At 46.6% G+C, this 23,886-nt stretch overlaps 1 long non-coding RNA gene across 1 annotated transcript; it reads left to right on the top strand.

Annotated features, from left to right (window-relative positions):
* Positions 1–250: 250 nt before the first annotated feature.
* LOC125522244 lies at positions 251–1,655 on the top strand. The gene is made up of 3 exons (XR_007289702.1): positions 251–838; positions 1,226–1,279; positions 1,503–1,655. It is a non-coding gene; the product is annotated as an uncharacterized LOC125522244 (long non-coding RNA).
* Positions 1,656–23,886: the final 22,231 nt, after the last annotated feature.

Raw genomic sequence — 23,886 nt, 5'->3', positions numbered from 1 at the left:
GTGTTTTAGATGAACAGAATCACTTGTGTTTATATGGATAGTAGCTACTTTTACTTCAGCACATAAAGAACGAAATCTGTATGAGTATTTTTTAAAGCATTTCTACATAAGCAAAACATATCAAGGGGCAGTATGCTGGAATAAAATCATATATACAAATTTGTTTCTAGAGCAAGGATGAAAAGCACTCCATACACAAGGATGATGATCCATCTGTTTCTAGGATGGTGGGACTGAGGTCAAACTGCACATGTTTACATTCAACTTCGCTTGTTAATATTTCTGACATATACTTGATGGAATATACATAAATATGTGTTCTTTCTTATAGGTATGCACCAGATTCAAGGATCAGCTACTTGATGAAATATACAGGAGACTCTCCTACTCAACATTACCTTAAAAAAAGAATCAAGGATCAGTTCAATGGGAATTGGAATGATGAAAACACTTGTTTGAGCACATCTGATCCTCATAATAGCATATTTTTAATAAATCACTGTAGTCAAATCACTTTTTTATAATTTCTATAGTAAAATCACTTACTATTGCGTATAAGTGCCATTAAGGATCAACCTAGATCTGCGGGATAGTTTGGAATATATACCCAGGGCATTATAATTGCTCTATATTATTATTAATTTCGTATATCATCACCTTAGACTACTCGAACTGTCGGCCATGCTTTGTGATTAAACAATTCTTGACTGATTAAATCCATTTCAAGTGTAATGCAAGTGTTGAATTGTGATCCATGAATAGCAAGCCCATTTGGGGAATGTATTTGAACAATGACCCAAGCAGTCGCACAAGTGGATCTGCACATATTATTATCAAGGTATCGTCTCATCTTTCAATTTTCTTTGCCACTCTAAAATAATCGGTTTTCTCTTTCATGTGATCATTTTGATCTTTTTTCTATAAGCTTGACAAGAAAACTGAAAACAAATAATTAGAGAAAATTAACCGGGCGGGAGGAGAGGGAAGAAGGGATAAAGAGAAAAGAAATACATAGTAACGTTATATTGATTAAAGAGTTCTAGCAATGCATCTGCTTCTAACTATATATAAAGATCTTGCATGTGATTAACCGGGCGGGAGGAGATGGAAGAAGGGCTTGGCCACTTGGATCGTGAGATGACTATTCGGTTGACCATTTGTGCTATCTATTTAATGTCATGCATCATAGAAACAAAGATTAGTTTTGTTGTTGTGGATTTTGCAGGAAAACAGAGTAGGTCATGGTGGATGAAGAGAACATTAACCGACAGACTTTTCGGTAAAAAAATTGGCTGCCTTGATTAGTTTATTTCTTATCAATTAAATTTGTATGTGAAGTACAAAAAGTTGATAATTGGGACAGAATTATGACTTTTACTATGTATCATTTTCATATATTCCTCAACAACACGTCTAGATTCATGTAGATAATAGTTTGAACACGTCTAGCAATTTACATGTCTTTTGGGCAAGCTAAGCTATTTTCTTGATGATCCAAGCAGGTTGCTGATCAAATATAAAATATGTAATTTTCTGGTTCAGTAATAAACGGGCAATTCAACTTATAGCTGGGGCAGCCTGATTTCCTCCTACACACGCCCGCTAGCTGCAACAGTTACGGCCAGGCGGTTGCGGAAGGTGATAGGTGTGGTGGTCGGCGGTGCCTGGGCTATTTATGTTCGATTTGAGAGGAAGAAGAGAGTGGCCGCTGATTTTGGGAGGAAGAAGAGAGATTGAGCGTGTTGTTGGTGCCGTGTGTGGTCTTGGGAGAGGAATAAAAGAGAGTAGTAGAGAGCTTTAGAGAGATAGCAAAGGATTGAGAGGCTACTGCTATTTGTATTGCTGTCGATGCTTGCACAATGCCACTGGTTATTATACTGGGTTATTTATCTTTGAAAAAAACAATCATTTTCTCCCTTCAATAGTTTAGTCATGACTTAGTTTTACTTACTACCCTCTCTTCATAATTATTTTTGGATTAAGTCTAGCTTTTTATGAAGTTGTAAAGAATAGGACTATTTCATGCATCCCGACGGATATGGTTGCTATCCACCTCGAAATGAATAAGATAGCATCCATGTTGTCGTCCCTTGTTGTTAGTTTGGATTCCTATTTACTTTGTGTGCCATTCCTTAATGCATGAATCAGTTGTAGTGTGAATGGGATTGACTTGTTATTTTGTTCAGTTTGTAAAAGGGTTGCTCTGTGCAAATTCGTAACACAGTCATCATAATTGCATTTATAGCAACTACCTATTATCGAAATGTTAGACGGCTCCAAGATTATGGTTGTACTATGCCAAGTTGCTAATTGCTATTACTAGGAATAAATACTCATGTATCTCTAAAAAGACTACTAATGTACTCCCTCTGTAAACAAATTAAATTTATTTATGAACCGATTGTAATATTACCTCGGGTGAAGAATAACTTATACTCCACCCTGAGTGATGAATAGTATTACCATGTATATATAGTGTGTGTTGTGTGTGTGTGTGTGCTTCAGACATGTCGTTTAGTTATCTATTTGGTTTATTCACTAATATCTGATTGAATCGGGCATGTGCGCATGAGGAGGGAAGAGGAGAGAACCATTGACATTTTTCATTGACATTTTTCATGCTCTGGACGAACATTTTTATGCATAGCTTTCTTTTCTATGAGAACACATGAGTGTGGAGCTGTCGTTGTAGAGCCTGGGATGAAGGGTGGGTCCAGTATAGAACCAGGAGGTACTAGCACTAAGATGGGAAGGTGGTTGCCGCCCTTATCCCTTGCCGCTGGACGACCACGGCGATGTTGATCACCGACTCACTTAAAATACAAGCTGATGGATTTTGTGATAAGAGTGAGCAGGACGGAGGTTGGGTTTGGTATATTTACTTACAAATTTGCATTCTTGGCTTTGGGGGCGCCACAGGCGGCGCAATACCTCCTCCCTCTTGATGGCAGTGGTGAAAACACACGGACACGGGGGAGGGGATCATGGCAGAGAGCGGGGCAGGCATTATGGGGAACTCCTCCTTAACGGTCTATGAGGAAGTATAGTGTGAAGGAGAGAGGGTGTCATGGTGAAAGTGAGGCGGACGTCGCCCACTATGGCGGGAAACAAAGCAGAGAGGGTAGGGTCCGATGAGAAAAGGAGAGGGTGTGTCGTGGTGGTGCGGTTTTGTGTTGGTTTCACATGTTGGAAATAACATCACGAATAGTCTGGATAGCAACATTTCTTTCTTATATATGGGCCAGATTTGGGGCACCCGGACTATCAAGACAGCTGTAGTAGCCCGTTTGATGTCCGAACACATTCGGACGTATGAGGAAAAAAATAAGCTTAGACGTGAATACGACTTTAATTGTTTCTCTGACTCATTTATATGCATTGTTGTCCGTAGCAGCCCGTAGCAACGCATGGGTGTTTTAGTATTGTTTTTGCATGACGGGTATGAGTTGAGAAAACAGTTTTTATTATACTTGCTCAAGCATCGTGCGAATGAAGAAAAAAAACTTTCTTGATATTGTGCGAGAATTTCTTAAGCGCATTAAGTAGATTTGAATTATTTGTAATATATTTTTAGTTGGATCATCGATTTATGTGTATACATCGTCAATTTGCCTTTTTGTTATCAATTTACATTACAAGTGAAGTAGACTTCAATTATTATGCAATTGTGTCCATACTATATTGTTTCTTCCTATAATGTTTTACATGGATTATTTTATATACCTTCAGCAATATATTTCAGAAGCCCGTGGCAACGCACGGGCATACTACTAGTCAATTTGAGTCGCCTCTCGTTTGTGTTAAACCACATAACGAGCGTACGTACATGATTGGCGGCAGAGGTATGGGCTGAGCCGACTCTGACCCCTTGCTTGCTCCGAGAATCCGGGGGGTCGCGTTGGAAGTCCATGGCGCCGGCCGATTGCTGTACATACACAGGAAATAGTGAAATGGAAAGCAACTTGTGTCAAACTAGAGTTCGTATGTATTTATTTTTCAGAGGAACTTGCGCTGGCAGTCCTACAAACTTGACGCCTATGTGCAGATTAGTCAATGAAGTATGCGCAACGTCCAACTGAGATACAAAAAAATCTTACGTCGTCAGACCATATCATCCCGAGACTGTAATTTTTAGAAAGAGACATTTTACGGTGCATTGTACTACCGAAAATAATTGGTAGTATATAACTGATCCGATGGTCATTATTGATCCTCAGTTTTTTTCTCCCTAGGACATTTTGGTAATTGGCTGTTAGGGTGGATTTGTCTTTTCTTAATGTTAATTTTAACGTAGGTATAATCAGATCTGTGAAAAAAAAATTGTCCTTCATCTTAGTTCATAGGTATGCCCTTCATTCTCAAGCAGTTCATCAGCCGCCCAAACAGTCCGGCGACCATCGCAGTCGCACAGGGCCGGCCGCTCCTTCTCCCAGCCTCCGGTTGCCGCCCCAAGATCTTTGACGGCGCAGCCACTCCGCTCCGCCCGTCGGCTGTCTCTCAGTCGTATGATCTTTAGACGATGCCCGAGATCGGTTCCTCCACAAGTCATCTCTGATTAGGATCGCAGTGTTCTCCTCCTTTCCAAATGAGCCCGTTTGTCTTAACTCTCAACTAATTCTTCTCTTTCATGCGGCAATGCATGCTTAGAGCATCTCCAACAGATGCGTCAAACTAGCGCCGTGCCACAAAATCCCTTCTTTTAGCGCGCGCGCAACCGGAATAGTTGCTCCAGCGGGGCATACGTAGTCTAGCGCGAGCCGAAACGCAATCGCGGCCGCTTATTTGTTGCGCCCGCTCCCGCGCGTTGGACTCTCACGCGCTCGCTCGCACCTCCCACCCCCCATCTAGCCGCGCCGCCGCCGTCGACCGCGCCACCCGGCGACCGTTCCGGCGCTTCCCCGGCTATCCCCGCCCCGCGCGCGCTTTCTTCGGGCTCCCTCTAGGCCCGCCGCCCCGCGCGCGTGCTGGTCCGCCGACGAACAGTGCCCGCGCGCTCGCTGCCGCTCGGCGCCCGCAAGGTGTTCGACAAAACGCCTAGAAGGTATGTATTGCTCAAAAGCCATGAATTTCGTGCATGTTGATTGTAGTTTTTTAATTATAGCATAGTATTCAACATTGTAGATGAGTTCGTCGTATGATTCTTTCGAAGAAGAATTTGATATGGAAGAGGAGGAGGATCTTGCAATGATCCTAGCTATGCATATTAATAAAAAACCGAAGCACGGTGGTTCGGTTATGGATCGGCAAAAAATTTGGAGGGATAGGACCGATGCCCACAACAGATTGATCAAGCATTATTTTGCGGAGAATCCCACATACCCCGAGTCATATTTTCGTCGCCGGTTTAGGATGAGCACCGAGTTGTTCAGGCGCGTTGCAAGCCCAATTTGCTATTGTGAGAGGACCGGCTAGATTTTGAGATTAAAAGATGCTTTGATACATAATGCACGCTTGTGTGATCATGCACAACATGATCATCGAGAATGAGCGTGGCCAAGATGTAGAGCCAACATGATCATCGAGAACGCGGGAGGTGCCCTTTGACGGCTCGTGTGTCATGCTCTGTTCCACTTAATATAGAGCCATTTTCCTTCAACAAAAGACAAGACATTTTTTTTTGAGCTGGGTCTACTTCTTATTTATATACAAAAAAATAAAATTAAGTAGATCGACTTCTGTTGTTGGGGCTACACAGTACGTACGTTCGACCCCCAAAGTTTCCGAACCTCAAAACCTCTTCTCCTGATCAAGGTCAATCGCTAATCCATGAATCTGGGATCGGGGCGTAGGGTCGGCTCGCCGGCGTCGCCGCGATCTGCAGCTGGGGCAGACCGCATCAGCGCCCTCCCGGACGATCTGCTCCTCCTGGTCCTCGCACGCCTCCGCTGCGTCCGCACTGCCGCGCGCGCCAGCGTCCTCTCCAACCGGTGGAACGGAGTCTGGACCCGCCTCCCGTCGTTCGTCTTCCGCGACGTCGCCTTGCGCTCCCTTGAAACGGTTCTCGGCCGCGTGGCCTCCGCCAACGCGGTGTCCCTCCTCGACATCCGCGTCCCCCAGCGTGACTGGTCGCCCTGCGGGGCGGCGCCGCGCGGTACCGTCTCCACGTTGCTGTCCGCCGCAGCACGGCTCTCCCCGGAGCAGCTCATCCTCGCCCTTCCGTGGGATGCGGCCGCGCCTCACGAGATGGTCGAGCTGCCGCGCTTCCAGCGCGCCACCTCCATCTCGCTCTCCGCGTGCTCCTTCGTGTTCCTCCACGCGCTGGCCATGGACGAACTCTCGGCGCTTACAGCACTCATACTCTCCGGCTGCACTGCCGACGCCCTCGACGACCTGGTCCCCCGCTGCCCGCTCCTGCGCGTGCTCAGGTTCTCCGGCACAGTCGCCTTGTATACTGGCATCACTCTCGACACTATCACGGTCCGCTCGCCGTCGCTGCAGGAGCTCGCGCTCAAGGTGGAGAGCCAAACGAGCGTACGCGGCATCATGGTCGCCGCACCCAAGCTGGAGCAACTAACCGTGTCCGCCCGCGTGAGAGACGACCTCAGAGTCTCCGTCCTGGCACCGATGGCAAAAAATGTGTCATGGCTCTGCCGTTACCGCAGCAAGTCCATGGGGATGGGAGGCTGGGCGCTTGAGAGAGTGAGCTTGGTGATGTCGCCCCCGGCGGGACGACAAGCTCCAGTGCTGCAGATGCGAGTTTTCAAGGTTTGTTTGTCACCTCTTTAGTCCCTTATATATACATTGACACTGAGTTTTATGATGGATGGAAGTATTTGCTGGAATCTGCACTTGTGCAGCATAGGTACCTCTTCTCGGATTGGTTATGGATGCAAGATAACTTAGCGGGTGAAGTAGAGAAACATCTGCAGATGCAAAATGTCTATCTATAAGCATTTTCATAGTAGTGAAAGAACTATGCAGCTTTGCCGTCGGCTGACGGACAGCAAAGGCTGCCATTAGCCACCTAACATGGCTAACGCATGGTTTTTGCCGTCCGCCACAGACGATAAAGGTCTTTTGCCGTCCGCTTTGCGGAAGCAGACGGCAAAGAACATGTTTACCGTCACTCTCTTTGCCGGGCAGGTTTACCGTTGGGGGCAGCGCCGTCTGCCATGGCAGACGGCAAATAAACTGATTCATGTAGTGAGAGGGTCAAGCTTCCGTGCTTCCAGCATGCCACCTTCATCTCGCTCTACTCCTCCGTCTCCGTCTGGCCGCCGGCTACCGGTGAATTATTCTTCGCGCCCACAACGCTGGTGCCCTCAGGCTGCGCCTCCGCGGCCTACTCTGTCCTCGAGGACCTAGTCCTACGCGTGCTCAGGTACACCCTACCTAGCGGCTTCCTACAGGATATCACGGTGCGTTCGTTGTCGCTGTGAGAGCTCGTCATTGAGGACACCAATCATTGGACATGAATACACAAGATAAACTTAGCAGCACCCATGCTCGAGCGACTAATTCTGGGGTTTTTGGTATTTATAGAAATTTTTGGCAGCGACAAGGTAGGGGGGCGCGTCCTAGGGGGGTGGACGCGCCCTCCACCCTTGTCGTTGCCTCGAGACTGTTCTGGCCAACTCTTGTGCTTCCGGGGTCTCTTTTGGTCCATAAAAAAACACCGTAAATTTTCACCCCATTCTGAAAACTTTTATTTCTGCATAAAAAACGACACCATGGTAGTTCTGCTGAAAACAGTGTCAGTTCGGATTAGTTCTAATCAAATCATATGAAATTGTTGTAAACATGGCATGAATACTTTATAAATTATAAATACGTTGGAGATGTATCACTATGCCTTAGCCATAGGCTCTATACGGTATGGCATGCTGTGTACCACACCTGATGTGTGCCTTGCCACGTGTTTGGCAAGGGGGGTACAAAAGTGATCCAGGAGTGGATCACTGGATAGCGGTCAAAATTATCCTTAGAGAAATAAGAAAATGTTTCTCGGTTATGGAGGTGATAAAGAGTTCGGTGTAAAGGATTACGTCGAGGCAAGCTTTGATACCAATCCGAATGACTCTGAGTAGAAAACCGGATACGTATAGTGGAGCAGCCATTTGGAATAGCTGTTGGGGAACGCAGTAATTTCAAAAATTTCCTATGCACACGCAAGATCATGGTGATGCATATCAACGAGCGGGAGAGTGTTGTCCACGTACCCTCGTAGACCGTAAGAGGAAGTGCGTTATGACAACGCGGTTGATGTAGTCGTACGTCTTCACGATCCGACCGATCCTAGTATCGAAAGTACGGCACCTCCGCGATCTGCACACGTTCGGCTTAGTGATGTGCCATGAACTCATGATCTAGCAGAGAGTCGAGGGAGAGCTTCGTCAGCACGACGGCGTGATGACGGTGATGATGAAGCTACCGGCGAAGGACTTCGCCTAAGCACTGCAACGATATGACCGAGCTGGATTATGGTGGAGGGGGGCACCGCACACAGCTAAGAGATCAATGATCAACTTGTGTGTCTATGGGGTGCCCCCCTCCCCCGTATATAAAGGAGTGGAGGAGGAGGGAGGCCGGCCTCCTAGGCGTGCCCCAAGGGGAGTCCTACTCCCACCGGGAGTAGGATCCCCCCCTTTCCCTAGTGGGATTAGGAGAGAAGGAAGGAGGAGGAAGGAGGAAGGAAAGGGGGGCGGCCCCCCTCCCAATTCGGATTGGGCTTGGGGGGCGCGCCCCCTCCTTTACTCCATTCTCCTCTCTCCCACTAAGGCCCAATAATTCCATATACCTCCCGGGGGGTTTCGGTAACCTCCCGGTGCTCCGGTATATTCCCGATCTCACCCGGAACCATTCCGATGTCCAAATATAGTCGTCCAATATATCGATCTTTATGTCTCGATCATTTTGAGACTCCTCGTCATGTCCATGATCATATCCGGGACTCTGAACTACCTTCGGTATATCAAAACACATAAACTCATAATACCGATCATCACCGAACGTTAAGCGTGCGGACCCTACGGGTTTAAGAACTATTTAGACATGACCGAGACACGTTTCCGGCCAATAACCAATTGCAGAACATGGATGCTCATATTGGCTCCCACATATTCTACGAAGATCTTTATCGGTCAAACCGCATAACAACATACGTTTTTCCCTTTGTCATCGGTATGTTACTTGCCCGAGATTCGATCGTCGGTATCTCAATACCTAGTTCAATCTCGTTACCGGCAAGTCTCTTTACTCATTCCATAATGCATCATCCCGTAACTAACTCATTAGTCACATTGCTTGCAAGGCTTATAGTGATGTGCATTACCGAGAGGGCCCAGAGATACCTCTCCGACAATCGGAGTGACAAATCCTAATCTCGATCTATGCCAACTCAACAAACACCATCGGAGACACCTGTAGAGCACCTTTATAATCACCCAGTTACGTTGTGACGTTTGGTAGCACACAAAGTGTTCCTCCGGTATTCGGGAGTTGCATAATCTCATAGTCATAGGAACATGTATCAGTCATGAAGAAAGCAATAGCAACATACTAAACGATCAAGTGCTAAGCTAACGGAATGGGTCAAGTCAATCACATCATTCCCTAATGATGTGATCCCGTTTATCAAATGACAACTCATGTCTATGGTTAGGAAACTTAACCATCTTTGATTAACGAGCTAGTCAAGTAGAGGCATACTAGTGACACTCTATTTGTCTATGTATTCACACATGTACTAAGTTTCCGGTTAATACAATTCTAGCATGAATAATAAACATTTATCATGATATAAGTAAATATAAGCAACAACTTTATTATTGCCTCTAGGGCATATTTCCTTCAATAGCTCCAAGTGGAGCATGGTAGCAGCATCTACAATATGACATAGAGATTTGCAAAGTACACATGGATCTGAATGTTGCAGACCCGTTGAATAAAACCTCTCTCACAAGCAAAACATGATCAAACCCCAGAACACATTGGGTGTTAATCACATGGTGATGTGAACTCGACGATTGATTCTAGTGCAAATGGGAGACTGTTGGAAATATGCCCTAGAGGCAATAATAAATTGGTTATTATCATATTTCCCTGTTCATGGTAATCGTTTATTATCCATGCTAGAATTGTATTGATCGGAAACTCAGATACATGTGTCGATATAGGCAACAACATGTCCCTAGTGAGCCTCTACCAGACTAGCTCGTTGATCAAAGATGGTTGTAGTTTCCTGGCCATAGACATGAGTTGTCATTTGATAGCGGGATCACATCATTAGGAGAATGATGTGATGGACAAGACCCAAACCATAAACGTAGCATATGATCGTATCAAGTTTATTGTTATCATTTTCTGCAGGTCTATTATATGTTCCTATGACCATGAGATAATGCAACTCACTGACACCGGAGGAATACCTTGCGTGCACCAAACGTCGCAACGTAACTGGGTGACTATAAAGGTGTTCTACAGTTATCTCCGAGGGTGTCTGCTGAGTTGGCATGGATCAAGACTGGGATTTTTCACTCCATATGACGGAGAGGTATCTCTGGGCCCTCTCGGTAATACAACATCACAATAAGCTTGGAAGCAATGTGACCAAAGAGTTGGCCACGTGATCTTGCATTACGTAATGAGTAAAGAGACTTGTCGGTAACGAGATTGAACTAGGTATGGAGATACCGACGATCGAATCTCGGGCAAGTAACATACCGATAGATAAAGGCAACTGCATACGGGGTTGATTGAATCCTTGGCATCATGGTTCGATTGATAAAGATCTTCGTTGAATATGTAGGAACCAATATGGGCATCCAAATCCCGCTATTGGTTATTGGTCGGAGAGGTGTCTCGGTCATGTCTACATGATTCTCGAACCCGTAGGGTCCACACGCTTAACGTTCGGTGACGCTAGAGTAGTATTGGGATATGTACATTGGTGCCCGAATGTTGTTCGGAGTCCCGAATAAGATCCCGGACTTCACAAGGAGCTCTTGAATAGTTCGGAGGTAAAGATTTATATATAGAAAGTCCTATTTTGGTCGCCGGAAAGGTTTTGGGCATTATCGGTATTGTACCGGGAGTGCCGAAAGGGGTCCGGGGGTCCACCTGCCCCGGGGCCACATGGGCTGTAGGGGGTGTGCATTGGCGGCCAAGGGAAGAGGATAAATGAAGAGTCCTAAGGGTGGAAGGCACCCCCGAGGTGCCTTGGGAAGGGAGGAAACGTCCCTAGGCCTAGCCGCACCACCTCCCTTGGAGGAGGGGCCAAGGATGCGCCCTAGACCTCCCCCTTGCCTCCTATAAATAGTGGGGGAGAGGTAGGGGCTAGACACACCAAATCCCACACCCCGGCGGCAGGCCTACCTCTCCCAATACTCTTTTTCTCCTCAGATTGATTCCGGCAGTGTTTGGTGAAGCCCTGACGGGGTTGCACCACCACCATCTCCACCACGCCGTCGTGCTGGCTGAGATTCCATCTACTTCTACTCTCTTGCTTGTTGGATCAAGAAGGAGGAGATGTCATCGAGCCATGTGTGCTGAACGCGGAGGTGTTGTCCATTCGGCACTTGGATCGGGAGTTCGCGGGACAGATCTTGATCGGATCGTGAAGACGTTCGACTACATCAACCATGTTTCTTAATGCTTCCGCTTAGCGATCTACAAGGGTATGTAGATCCTATCTCTCCTCTCGTAGATCGTCATCTCCTAGATTAATCTTGGTGAGCGTAGGAAATTTTTTTTTCCCATGCAACGTTCCCCAACAGCACTTCCCTGGCTCGCAAGTTGTTTTCTGTCCAGAAAAAAATCACAAAAAAGTTTCGTGGCATTTGGACTTCGTTTGGTACTGATATTCTGCGAAGCAAAAAACAACAATTGGCATCGGGCACTATATCAATAGGTTAGTCCCAAAAAATGATATAAATTTTCTATAAAATGAATATAAAATATCCAATATTGATAATATAACAGCATGGAACAATCAAAAATTATAGATACGTTGGAGACATATCACCCTCCAGCCAACAGCCCGACGCACCGCAGAAGCCACCGGCTGACATCGTCGGAGGGGCACCCGTCGCGCCGCCGCGACCCACCAACCGTGGTGCCCTAGCCCGTGGAAGCAGCCCGCACCGGCGCCACACGCCAGAGGACGAGGAGGCTGATAACCCACAAGTATAGGGGATCGCAACAGCTTTCGAGGGTAGAGTATTCAACCGAATTGATTCGACACAAGGGGAGCCAAAGAATATTCTCAAGTATTAGCAGCTGAGTTGTCAAAGCAAAGTAATATGATAGTGGTGGTAACAGCAACAAAAGTAAAGGACGTAAAAGTAATGTTTTGGGTATTTTGTAGTGATTGTAACAGTAGCAACGGGAAAGTAAATAAGCGAGAACCAGTATATGGAAAGCTCGTAGGCACCAGATCAATGATGGATAATTATGCCGGATGCGGTTCATCGTGTAATAGTCATAACATAGGGTGACACAGAACTAGCTCCAATTCATCAATGTAATGTAGGCATGTATTCCGTATATAGTCATACGTGCTTATGGAAAAGAACTTGCATGACATCTTTTGTCCTACCCTCCCATGGCAGCGGGGTCCTATTGGAAACTAAAGGATATTAAGGCCTCCTTTTAATAGAGAACCGGAGCAAAGCATTAGCACATAGTGAATACATGAACTCCTCAAACTATGGTCATTACCAGGAGTAGTCCCGATTATTGTCACTTCGGGGTTGCCGGATCATAACACATAATAGGTGACTATAGACTTGCAAGATAGGATCAAGAACTCACATATATTCATGAAAACATAATAGGTTCAGATCTGAAATCATGGCACTCGGTCCCTAGTGACAACCATTAAGCATAGCAAAGTCATAGCAACATCAATCTCAGAACATAGTGGATACTAGGGATCAAACCCTAACAAAACTAACTCGATTACATGATAAATCTCATCCAACCCATCACCATCCAGCAAGCCTACGATGGAATTTACTCACACACGGCGGTGAGCATCATGAAATTGGTGATGGAGGATGGTTGATGATGACGACGACGATGAATCCCCCTCTCCGGAGCCCTGAATAGACTCCAGATCAGCCCTCCCGGGAGGTTTTAGGGCTTGGCGGTGGCTCCGTATCGTAAAACGCGATGATTTCTTCTCTCTGGTTTTTTTCTCCCGAAAGCCAATATATAGAGTTGGAGTTGGCGTCGGAGGGTTTCCAGGGGGGGCCACGAGGTAGGGGGCGCGCCCCCCACCCTCGTGGACAGGGTGTGGGCCCCCTGGTCTTCATCTTTGGTGAGGATTTTTTATTATTTTTTATAAGACATCCCGTGGAGTTTCAGGTCATTCCGAGAACTTTTGTTTTCTGCACATAAAACAACATCATGGCAATTCTGCTGAAAACAGTGTTAGTCCGGATTAGTTCCATTCAAATCATACAAGTTAGAGTCCAAAACAAGGGCAAAAGTGTTTGGAAAAGTAGATACGACGGAGACGTATCAACTCCCCCAAGCTTAAACCCTTGCTTGTCCTCAAGCAATTCCGTTGACAAACTGAAAGAGAAAAAGAAAAACTTTTACAAACTCTGTTTGCTCTTGTTGTTGTAACTATGTAAATCCAGCATTCAAGTTTTCAACATATATCATAACTAACCACATTTGCAATAATTCTCAGGTCTCATAATTACTCATATCAATAGCATAATCAACTAGCAAGCCATAATAATAAATCTCGGATGACAACACTTTCTCAAAACAATCATAATATGATATAACAAGATGGTATCTCACTAGCCCTTTCTGAGACCGCAAAACATAAATGCAGAGCACCTTTAAAGATCAAGGACTGACTAGACATTGTAATTCATGGTAAAAGAGATCCAATCATAGTCACGCCCAACATAGATTAATAGTGATGAATGCAAATGATAGCTGTGCTCTCCAGCTAGTGCTTTTTAATAAGAGGGTGATGACTCAACATAAAAGTAAATAGATAGGCCCTTCGCAGAGGGAAGCAGGGATTTGTAGAGGTGCCAGAGCTCGGTTTTGAATTAGAGATAAATAATATTTTGAGCGGTATACTTACATTGTCAACATAGCAACTAAGAGATGGCGCTATCTTCCATGTCACACACATTATAGGCGGTTCCCAAACAGAATGGTAAAGTTTATACTCCCTCTCCACCAACAAGCATCAATCCATGGCTTTCTCGAAACAACGAGTGCCTCCAACATACATCAGGTCCCAGGGGGAGTTTTGTTTGCAATTAATTTTGATTTAGTTTGCATAAAGCATGGGACTGGGCATCCCGGTGACCAGCCATTTTCTCGTGAGTGAGGAGCGGAGTCCACTCCTCTTGAGAATAACCCGCCTAACATGGAAGATAAGGGCAACCTTGGTTGATATATGAGCTATTCGAGCATACAAAACAGAATGTTTATTTGAAGGTTTAGAATTTGGTACATACAAATTTACTTGGAATGGTAGGTAGATACCGCATATAGGAAGGTATAGTGGACTCATCTGGAATAACTTTGGGGTTTAAGGGATTGGATGCACAAGTAGTATTCCCGCTTAGTACAAGTGAAAGCTAGCAAAAGACTGGGAAGCGACCAACTAGAGAACGACAACAGCCATGTACATGCATTAAAATTAATAAACATTGGATGCAAGCATGAGTAGGATATAATCCACCATGAACATAAATATCGTGAAGGCTATGTTGATTTGTTTCAACTACATGCATGAACATGTGCCAAGTCAAGTCACTTAAATCATTCAACGGAGGATACCACCCTATCATACCACATCATAACCATCTCAATAGCATGTTGGCACGCAAGGTAAATCATTATAACTCATAGCTAATCAAGCATGGCACATGCAACTATAATCTCTGATTGTTATTGCAAACATGTTTATACATAATAAGCTGAATCAAGAACGATGAACTCATCATATTTACAAAAACAAAAGAGGTTGATTTCATACCAGCTTTTTCCATCTCAGTCAGTCCATCATATATCATCATAATTGCCTTTCACTTGCACGACTGAACGGTGTGAATAATAATAAGAGTGCACGTGCATTGGACTAAGCTGGAATCTGCGAGCATTCAATAAACAGGAGAAGACAAGGCAATATGGGCTCTTGGTTAAATCAACAATAAAGCATATAAGAGCCACTTCAAGAATTTAATCATGGTCTTCTCCTACTAACCCTCAAAGAAAAGAAAAGAAATAAAAAACTATTTACACGGGAAAACTCCCAACAAGCAAAATAAGAACGGGAAATATTTTTGGGTTTTCTTTTTAATTACTACTACAGCAAGAAAGTAAACTACTACTATTTTTTTTGTTTTTCTTAAGGTTTAACAAACACACAAGAAGAAAGCAGGAAAAAAAATTAACCTAGCATGGATATTATAGTGAAAGAGTATGAGCACCGACATCTAGCAATGAGTGTGAACATAAATGTAATGTCGGTAAGAAATACGTACTACCCCAAGCTTAGGCTTTTGGCCTAAGTTGGTTTATTGCCAGGGATAGCCTGGCGGATATCCGCAGGTGTAGCTGGGGTCGTACTGCGACGAGGAATAGTTGGGGTTGTGCTGTGATGCAGCAGCTATCGCATCCTGAGCTGTAGCGTGGAGTCGGGCTGCCTCCGCTCTCCTTTCGTACTCATCTTCCTCCTCTCTAGTAATAGTATATCTTCCGTTTGCCTGGTGATCAAAGAAGGCAGGAGCAGGGAGAGTAATACGGACAACATGCCGTTTGTTAAAAATTAATCGATGCTGGAGAGGTGACTCAGTCCTCTCAACAAAATGGTGGGAAACCATAGAATTAAAATCTAAATAGGTAGGAGGCAACTCCATGTCTCCTTCATGAACGTCTATCTCCAGAAATTTAGCTAAGCGGGTTGCATAAATTCCTCCAAAGAAATCTCCATTATGTCTATTATGATGCAACCTACGAGCTACAATGGCTCCCATATGATAAGATTGGTCCCCTAACACAGCACTCCTGAGAATGCTAAGGTCAAGGACACACATGTGACATGCTTCATCCTTAGCATTTATGCATCTACCTATGAAGAGAGCAAAATAATGTATAGCAAGAAAGTGAATGCTCCCTATGGTAGCTTGCATTATATCTCTAGATTCCCCTACAGTTATACTAGCAAGAAAGTTTCTAAATTCAGATTTAGGGGGATCTCTAACACTACCCCATTGTGGAAGTTTGCAAGCAAGAGTAAAATCCTCTAAGTCCATGGTATAGGATTTATCATAAAGATCAAACATGACTGAAGGAGAATTACGCGAAGATGAATACTCAAACCTCCTCACAAAAGAACTTGTGAGATCATGATATTGGGGGCATTTGTCAGCTTCAAAATCCTCAAGACCGGCATTACGCAAATATGCGTTAAATTCTTCTTTAATTCCTTCCCGATCCATAAAATTTTCTGACGGCCATTCGCAAGGCCGTACTGGAGCGTCTCTTGGTGGTTCCTCGTCAGCATCACGCATAGCACTACTGGAATCAGCTACTTTGCCATCTGCCAGCTCTTTGCCGTCAGCTAGCAGACAGCAAAGAAGCTCTTTGCCATCAGCTACCAAAAAGCAGACGGCAAAGAACTGACTGATGGCAAAGACATAATTTGCCATCATCCAGTTCTTTGCCGTCGGCTAGCAGACGGCAAAGATTCTTTGTCGTCGGCTAGCGGACGGCAAAGAGGGAGGGGGCCCCACTGACGAGCTGCAAAAAAAACCTAACGGCCCCCCCTCTTTGCCGTCCGCTAGCGGACGGCAAAGGGGGGCGGACGACAAAGAGGGAGGGCCCCACTAACGTTAACGGTCGCCCCACCCCACCCCTCTCTCTCTTTCTCTCCCCTCGCCGCCGCCCCGTTCGCCCCACCACCCCGCCGCCGCCCCGCGCCCCCCGCCCCCGTCGCCCTGCCGTCTGGCGCCGCCACGCCCCGGCCCCGGCCCCCGCCTGCCGCCGCCCCAGGCCGCCCCGCCCCCCTCCTCCGCCGCCCCAGGCCGCCCCGCCCCCCTCCTCCACCCAGGTGAGCTCTCCTGCCTCCTTTTTTTCCTTTTTTATGTTTTTTTAGTTTTAGGTTTATGTTTAGTTTAGATTTAGTTTTAGTTTTAGGATTAGTTTTAGGTTTATAGGTTTAGTTTTAGTTTAGTTTTAGGTTTAGATTTAGTTTTTTCCTTTTTCTGATTTTAGTTTTAGGTTTAGGTTTAGTTTAGTTTTAGGAAAGAAGAAGAAGAGAAAAAGAGGAGACGAGAAGAAGAAGAGGAGGAGGAGGAGAAGAAAAAAGAAGAAGAGGAAGAAGAAGAAGAAAAAAGAGGAGAGGAGGAGAAGAAGAAGAGGAAAAAGGAAAGGAGGAAGGAGGAGGAGGAGGAGGAGGAGGAGGAGGAGGAAAAAAAGGAAGAAGAGGAAGAAGAAGAAAAGGAAAAAAAAGGAAAAAGAACCCGACCCAACACGGTACCCAGACCCCGACCCGGCACCCCGACACGACACCCCGACCCCGAGACCCCGACCCCGACACCCCGACCCCGAGACCCCGAGACCCCGACCCGACACCCCGCCCGACCCCGAGCCTGACCCGAACCCCGACCCCGACACCCCGACCTCGACCCCGACCCCGACCCCGACCCCCACCCCGACCTGACCCGACACCCCGACCCGACACCCCCGACCCCCACCCCACCCGACCCGCCGAGCCTGACCCGACCCCCGACCCGAGCCTTGACCCGACACCCCTACCCCGACACCACACCCGACCCGAAACAACACCCCACACCGACACGGCAAACCCGACATCGAACGACACCCCGACCCGACACGGTACCCAGACCCCGACCGGCACCCCGACACACACCCCGACACGAGACCCCGACCCGCACCACCCCGACCCGACACGGCACCCCGACCCCGACCCGGCACCCCGACACCGACCCGACCCCTGACCCCGACCCCGACACCCCGACCCCCGACCCCGACCCCGACACCCCGACCCAGCCTGACCCGACACCCCGACCCCGACACCACACCGACCCGAAACAACACCCCGACACCGACACGGCACTACCCGACATCGACACGACACCCCGACCCCCCGACCCCGACACGGCACCCCGACACCGACAGGACACCCCGACCCCCGACACCTCCCGAAAAGGTGTTCTTTTGCCTTCCAGAGACCGACGGGGTCATATATTTGTGAATTATTAGTTAGGTCATATATTTTTCAATTTTGTTATGAAAAACATCATATATAATTGTGTTGATCGTGTAGTTTTAAATGTGCAGTTGTTTCATCGCTGCGAGGTTTTGTGTTCGACGACCTCGCCGTGCGTTTGACGAGCTCTGCCCCTTCATTCGTGGGTGAGCACAAATGACAAGTCCTCCTCCCCCATTAATTATTTGATCTATTCCGATGAAACTTGATAGCTAGCTATATATGTGTCTTGAATCATCAGTATGCGTAACCAATATGTCTCCCGTTCGAAAGCGTCATAGTTATAAATATGCATGCATTTGCATATTTATAACCTTGATTCTTTCGAATTGTCCAACGCTATCCGTGGACAGCCCGAGTATGTGTAGATTGGGTTCGTTTTCCCATATGCTTTGCTCCAGATCCGACGCATAAATTTCGTCAGTGCCTCCCCTGTTGTTGCAGAGACGTGTATCAGGAGAACAGCGGGGAGGTGCTACCGAAATTTTGCGTTGGATCCGGGGCATAGCATGGGAAAATGAACCCAATCTACACATACACGGGTGGGATTAGGACCAATCATTACCTATTAGAGTGTAGGTTGCATGGACGTAATAAAATTGACAAAGTAGATCAACTGATGAATATATACATGGTGAATTACATATATAATTGTTGTTTGTCCAGTAGCTCTAAAAGTCAAGATGAGTGACCGTGCGTGGATGTATACCGGTCACACTGGTCAGAACAAATGGAGCATTGAATGGTTCACAAAAACCAAGGGGTTTGCGCAAGCCGCATTTGCAAATGGCCAAAAGAAAACCTGGTGCCCCTATTTCCGGTGCGGCAATTGGGAAAAGAAGACAGAGGCTGAAATGGGCAAACACCTGCAGAAGAGTGGTTTTACGCCCGATTATATGGTGTGGACATTTCATGGTGAGTCTGCCCAACGTGACCGAGCTGAGGTGGATCGTCGTCGCACCGACGAGCATGGTATCGGGATGGAAAACATGGTGCAAGACTATGATGATGCTCGGGATTCGGACGAGGAGATGGAGGAATCTGCAAAGGCCTTCAATGAAATGTTGGAGTCTTCAAAACGTCCGCTCCACGAGCACACTGAGCTATGTCAGTTGGATGCCATCTCACAAGTAATGGCTCTGAAGGCTCAGTTCAACTTGGGCAGAGAATGCTATGACGCAATTATGACAGTATTTGGACGCTTTCTACCCAAAGGCCATGTAATGCCTGCAAACCTGTACCAGTCGGACAAAATCCTCCATGCATTGAAGATGCCCTATGAGAAGATACATGCCTGTGAGAAAGGATGTGCCTTATTTAGGCTTGACTATGCGGACTTGAACTATTGTCCCATTTGCAAGTCTTCCAGGTATATTGTGGTAGACAACGGTATGGGTGAGAAGACATAGACCAAAATCCCCGTTAGTGTTCTTCGGTATATGCCAATCGTACCAAGACTTCAACGTCTTTTCATGGTCGAAGAGACGGCCAGACAGATGACATGGCACAAAATAGGCAAAAGAACCGAACTAGATGTAGATGGGAATCTGATGATGGTACACACATCAGATGGTGTTGCGTGGAAAAAGTTTGATGAATTACATGCTGACAAAGCGGCACATCCGAGGCATCCTCGAGTCGGCATCAGCACGGATGGGTTCAGTGTGTTTGGTATGACGGCAGCCCAATACAGTTGTTGGCCCGTATTTGTCTTTCCACTCAATCTCCCCCCCCCCAGACAGATTATGCAAAGAAAGAACATTTTCCTGACGTTGATAATTCCAGGACCCAACTATCCGGGGAAAAATATGAATGTGTACATGCAGCCGCTTAAGGATGAATTGCAAGAAGCCTGGGATAATGGGTTTAAGACATACGACGCCTTTAGCAAACGGAACTTCATAATGCATGTCTGGTACATGTACTCGACGCATGACTTGCCGGCGTATGCGCTATTCGTTGGCTGGTGTGTGCATGGAAGGTTCCCGTGCCCCACATGCAAGGGAGCTCTTGAGTTTCGTTGGCTTCAGGCCGGTCGCAAGTTTTCTTGCTTCGACATGCATAGACAGTTCCTGGATCCTCGCCATAAGTTCAGGAAAGACAAGAAGAACTTCATCAGGGGTAGAGTTGTCAAAAACTCTGCACCACCTGCATTGACAGGCGAACAGACCCTGGATCAGTTAAACGCTCTCGAGCCAGATCCACAACGTCCAGGGTACTTCAAGGGGTATAATACTAAGCACGCGTGGACTCACAAAACATGCTTATGGGATCTGCCTTACTTCAAAGATCTCCTTTGCCCACACAACATCGACGTGATGCACACTGAGAAGAATATCGCCGAGGCACTTTTTGGTACATTGTTCGGCATAGATGGGAAGTCAAAGGATAATACTAGGTCTAGAGTCGATCTGGAGGCGCTATGTGATAGGCCGTTACAAAACATGAAAGAACCGAAAGGAAAGCAGAACTGGACGAAGCCAAAGGCATGGTTCAATCTTGGAAGGCCAGCTATGAGGGAAATTCTCTTGTGGGTGCAATAGCAGTTGATGTTCCCTAATGGGTATGCAGCGAATCTAAAGAGGGGAGCGAATCTTGATAAACTGAAGATATTTGGTCTCAAGAGTCATGATTGGCACATATGGATTGAGCGGGTAATGCCGGTGATGTTGCGTGGCTTCATCCCTAAGGATGAATGGCTAGTGCTGGCAGAACTCAGCTATTTCTTCCGTGTTCTTTGTGTGAAAGAACTATCACCTGGCGTGCTAGAAGAAATGGAAGAGTTGGCGCCGGAGTTGATCTGCAAGTTAGAGAAGATCTTTCCACCGGGCTTCTTTAATCCAATGCAGCATTTGATTTTGCATCTCCCGACCGAGGCAAGATTGGGGTGGCCCGTGCAAAATCGTTGGTGCTACCCAACTGAGAGGATGCAGAAGACGCTTCGAGAAAAATGTAAAAATAAACATAGAATTGAAGCATCGATGGCTGAGGCATTCATCACAGAGGAGGCGGCAAACTTCGTAACAGCGCACTATGAAACCAAAAATCGTCATTTGCATAATCCGAAGCCTCGGTACAATGCTAACGAGCCTAAAAAGGGTGGATCCAACCTCAGCCTATTCAAAGGGAATCTCGCACCAGCTAGTGTTTCACATCTAGTATCTTTGGATAACGAAGAATGGCGGACCATTTCGTTGTATATCTTCAACAACCTGATAGAAGTGCGGCCGTAAATCGAGTAAGTTCTCGGTACATTGTTTCGCAACTTCTATTTCCTTTGAACTGCTCTTATTCCTGGATATGTCATACAGTCGATACGTCGCCATATTCTCGTATGGAGCGGAGATCCAAAAGGATTCCGTCGAAGAGTATGAGCTTCTCGCAAAGCAAGGAGGCGGCTATCCCGGTTTCATCTCTTGGTTCAAACAAACGGTAATTTCTATTAGACAATTTCATTTCATTCGCTAATTTGTGCATAATGCAACAATCCTTTCATATTAAACTTGTAGGCTAATTCACAGTCTATGGACGCCGAAGTGAGACAAGTCGCTAATGGTTTTGACTATAAGGTCCGTTCATTTGACAAGTACGACATCAACGGGTATCGCTTTCGTACCTATGGCAAAGAGCTATCTATGGCCGACCGAAAGTCTACAAATTGTTGTGTATCTTCTATCGGCGAAGGAGGTACCGAGTATTATGGGAGAGTTGAAGCAATTTATGAACTTCTGTTCTATGGTGAAAACCCACCGAATGTCGTAGTCTTCAAATGTTATTGGTTTCAGCCGAAGGAGACTAGAAGGACTCATGAACATATAGGGCTAGTTGAAATCAACCAAAGCACCCATTTAGATGTTCCTGATGTCTATATTACGGCTCAACAGGTGACCCAAGTATTCTATCTACCGTGGGCCTGCCAAACTAATCCAAATCTGAAAGGTTGGGATGTCGTTTATGAAGTGCCGCCACGTGCTAGACTTTCTCCCCCAAAGGAAGAGGATTATGAACCTCACATTAACCCAGACACATATGAAGGAGAATTCTTCCAAGAGACACGTCTTTCCAAAAAGCGTTTCAAGAACCGCTATACTTCACCCCAAAACATTGAAGTAGACAGCGACAATGAATCCGACATCACCCCAGAGGAGGAACAAGAAGAGCCGGAACAAGAAGAGGTTACTGCTGCGGATGACCTGTCAATGCTTGACCGATTACATCAAGGTGGCCTTGCACATGTTGATGCCAATGAACCCTATGAGCCCATCATTGATTATGGTGATGATGATGATTATGCATTTATTGATGATATGATCGAGATTATTAGTAGTGTCAGGTATTCTATTTTTTTATGTTGTACTTGATGATGATACACTTAAGTGATATACATATTATTATTCATGTCGGTACTTTTTTTATGTTGTACTAATTTCGTTTATTCTTTGTCATGGTAGGTGTTGAAAGATGGTGGGGGCTGGTCGGGAGCGCGCCGAGGCCCCTTCTTCGTCGGCGCGTGGTGCGAGGTCTTCCATTCCACACGCACCTCTCCGCCGAGCGTTGCTGGACAGTATGGCGACACCGCCGGGCCCTTCTTTGTCGACCGCGGTACCCAGCAGGGGACGAGGTAAAAAGAAGAGAGGAGGTGGAGCACGTGGTCGCGGGAGAGGAGGTAGGGTGACTCTTACGGCGCCTTCCTCGCCGCCGCCCCCAGCTGTTTCACCTAAGCACGTGACTGCTAGGGTGGACTCGTCTGAGGAGGAGGCTGCACGGACTCCGGTCCATGAGCCTCCGGTCCACGGGTCTTCGGCCCACGAGCCTCGGGTCGATGGGCCTTTGACCCACGAGACCCTGGAGGAGCACACGTCTGGATGGGGTACCTGGCCTGAGGAGCCGAGTGGCCACGCTAATGATGGCGGGGAGCCGAGTGGCCATGCTGTTGATGGCGGGGAGCCGATTGATGAGGAGGGGGAGGAGGGGGGCAACGTCTACCAGCATGGTGCTAGACGGCTCCCGTCCGTGCCGGCGACCCGCGAGCAGAGGTGGTTGATTTTCCCTGATGGGGAGAGGTAAGTGCATTTAATCTTTTTGTACCTTCTGCATTCACGTTTCTTCAAATAACTGATGTGTTGGCCTTGTCATGCTGCAGGGGTTGGGACCACCATGAAAGTGTCCGCCGGCCCAACTCCGTCCTTGGAGTTCTGATTCGGCAAAACTTCCCGGGGTCTGTCACGTTGCCTGGTGAGGGTCGGCTTCTAGAGGTTGGATTGACTTGGGAGCACTACTTGGCTGCCCTGGCCCCGCCGGGTGAGATTATCGACGGTGTCTTGTGCAAGACGAGGGCAGACGTCGTGATCAGAAAGTTCTGGGTAATTGCTCCTTTACACAATTAAAAATCTTCAACTAGCTAGTTATTAATTGTACTAATCAATATTGTCTCATTTGATTGCAGACATTCTACAGGTGTGAGGAGGGATACGAGGAGGAGGCGGATCATGTTATCCACAAGGAGTGCAAGCGCCTACTTCAGAACTTACGGCATGAGGTTCGGGTGCAGGCTGTTCGAGACTACTACGTCGGGCGTGGTATCAAGAAGCCCAAGCAGGAGTGCCGCGATAAGTTCTTGAGTAAGGAGAAGTATATGAAGGTAATTCTTAAGGCCTTGTACTTACTTCCTTCAT

This window comes from Triticum urartu, chromosome 7, assembly GCF_003073215.2.
Source record: "Triticum urartu cultivar G1812 chromosome 7, Tu2.1, whole genome shotgun sequence".
Taxonomy (NCBI): Eukaryota; Viridiplantae; Streptophyta; class Magnoliopsida; order Poales; family Poaceae; genus Triticum; species Triticum urartu.
This window is presented reverse-complemented; position numbering and strand designations above follow the sequence as displayed.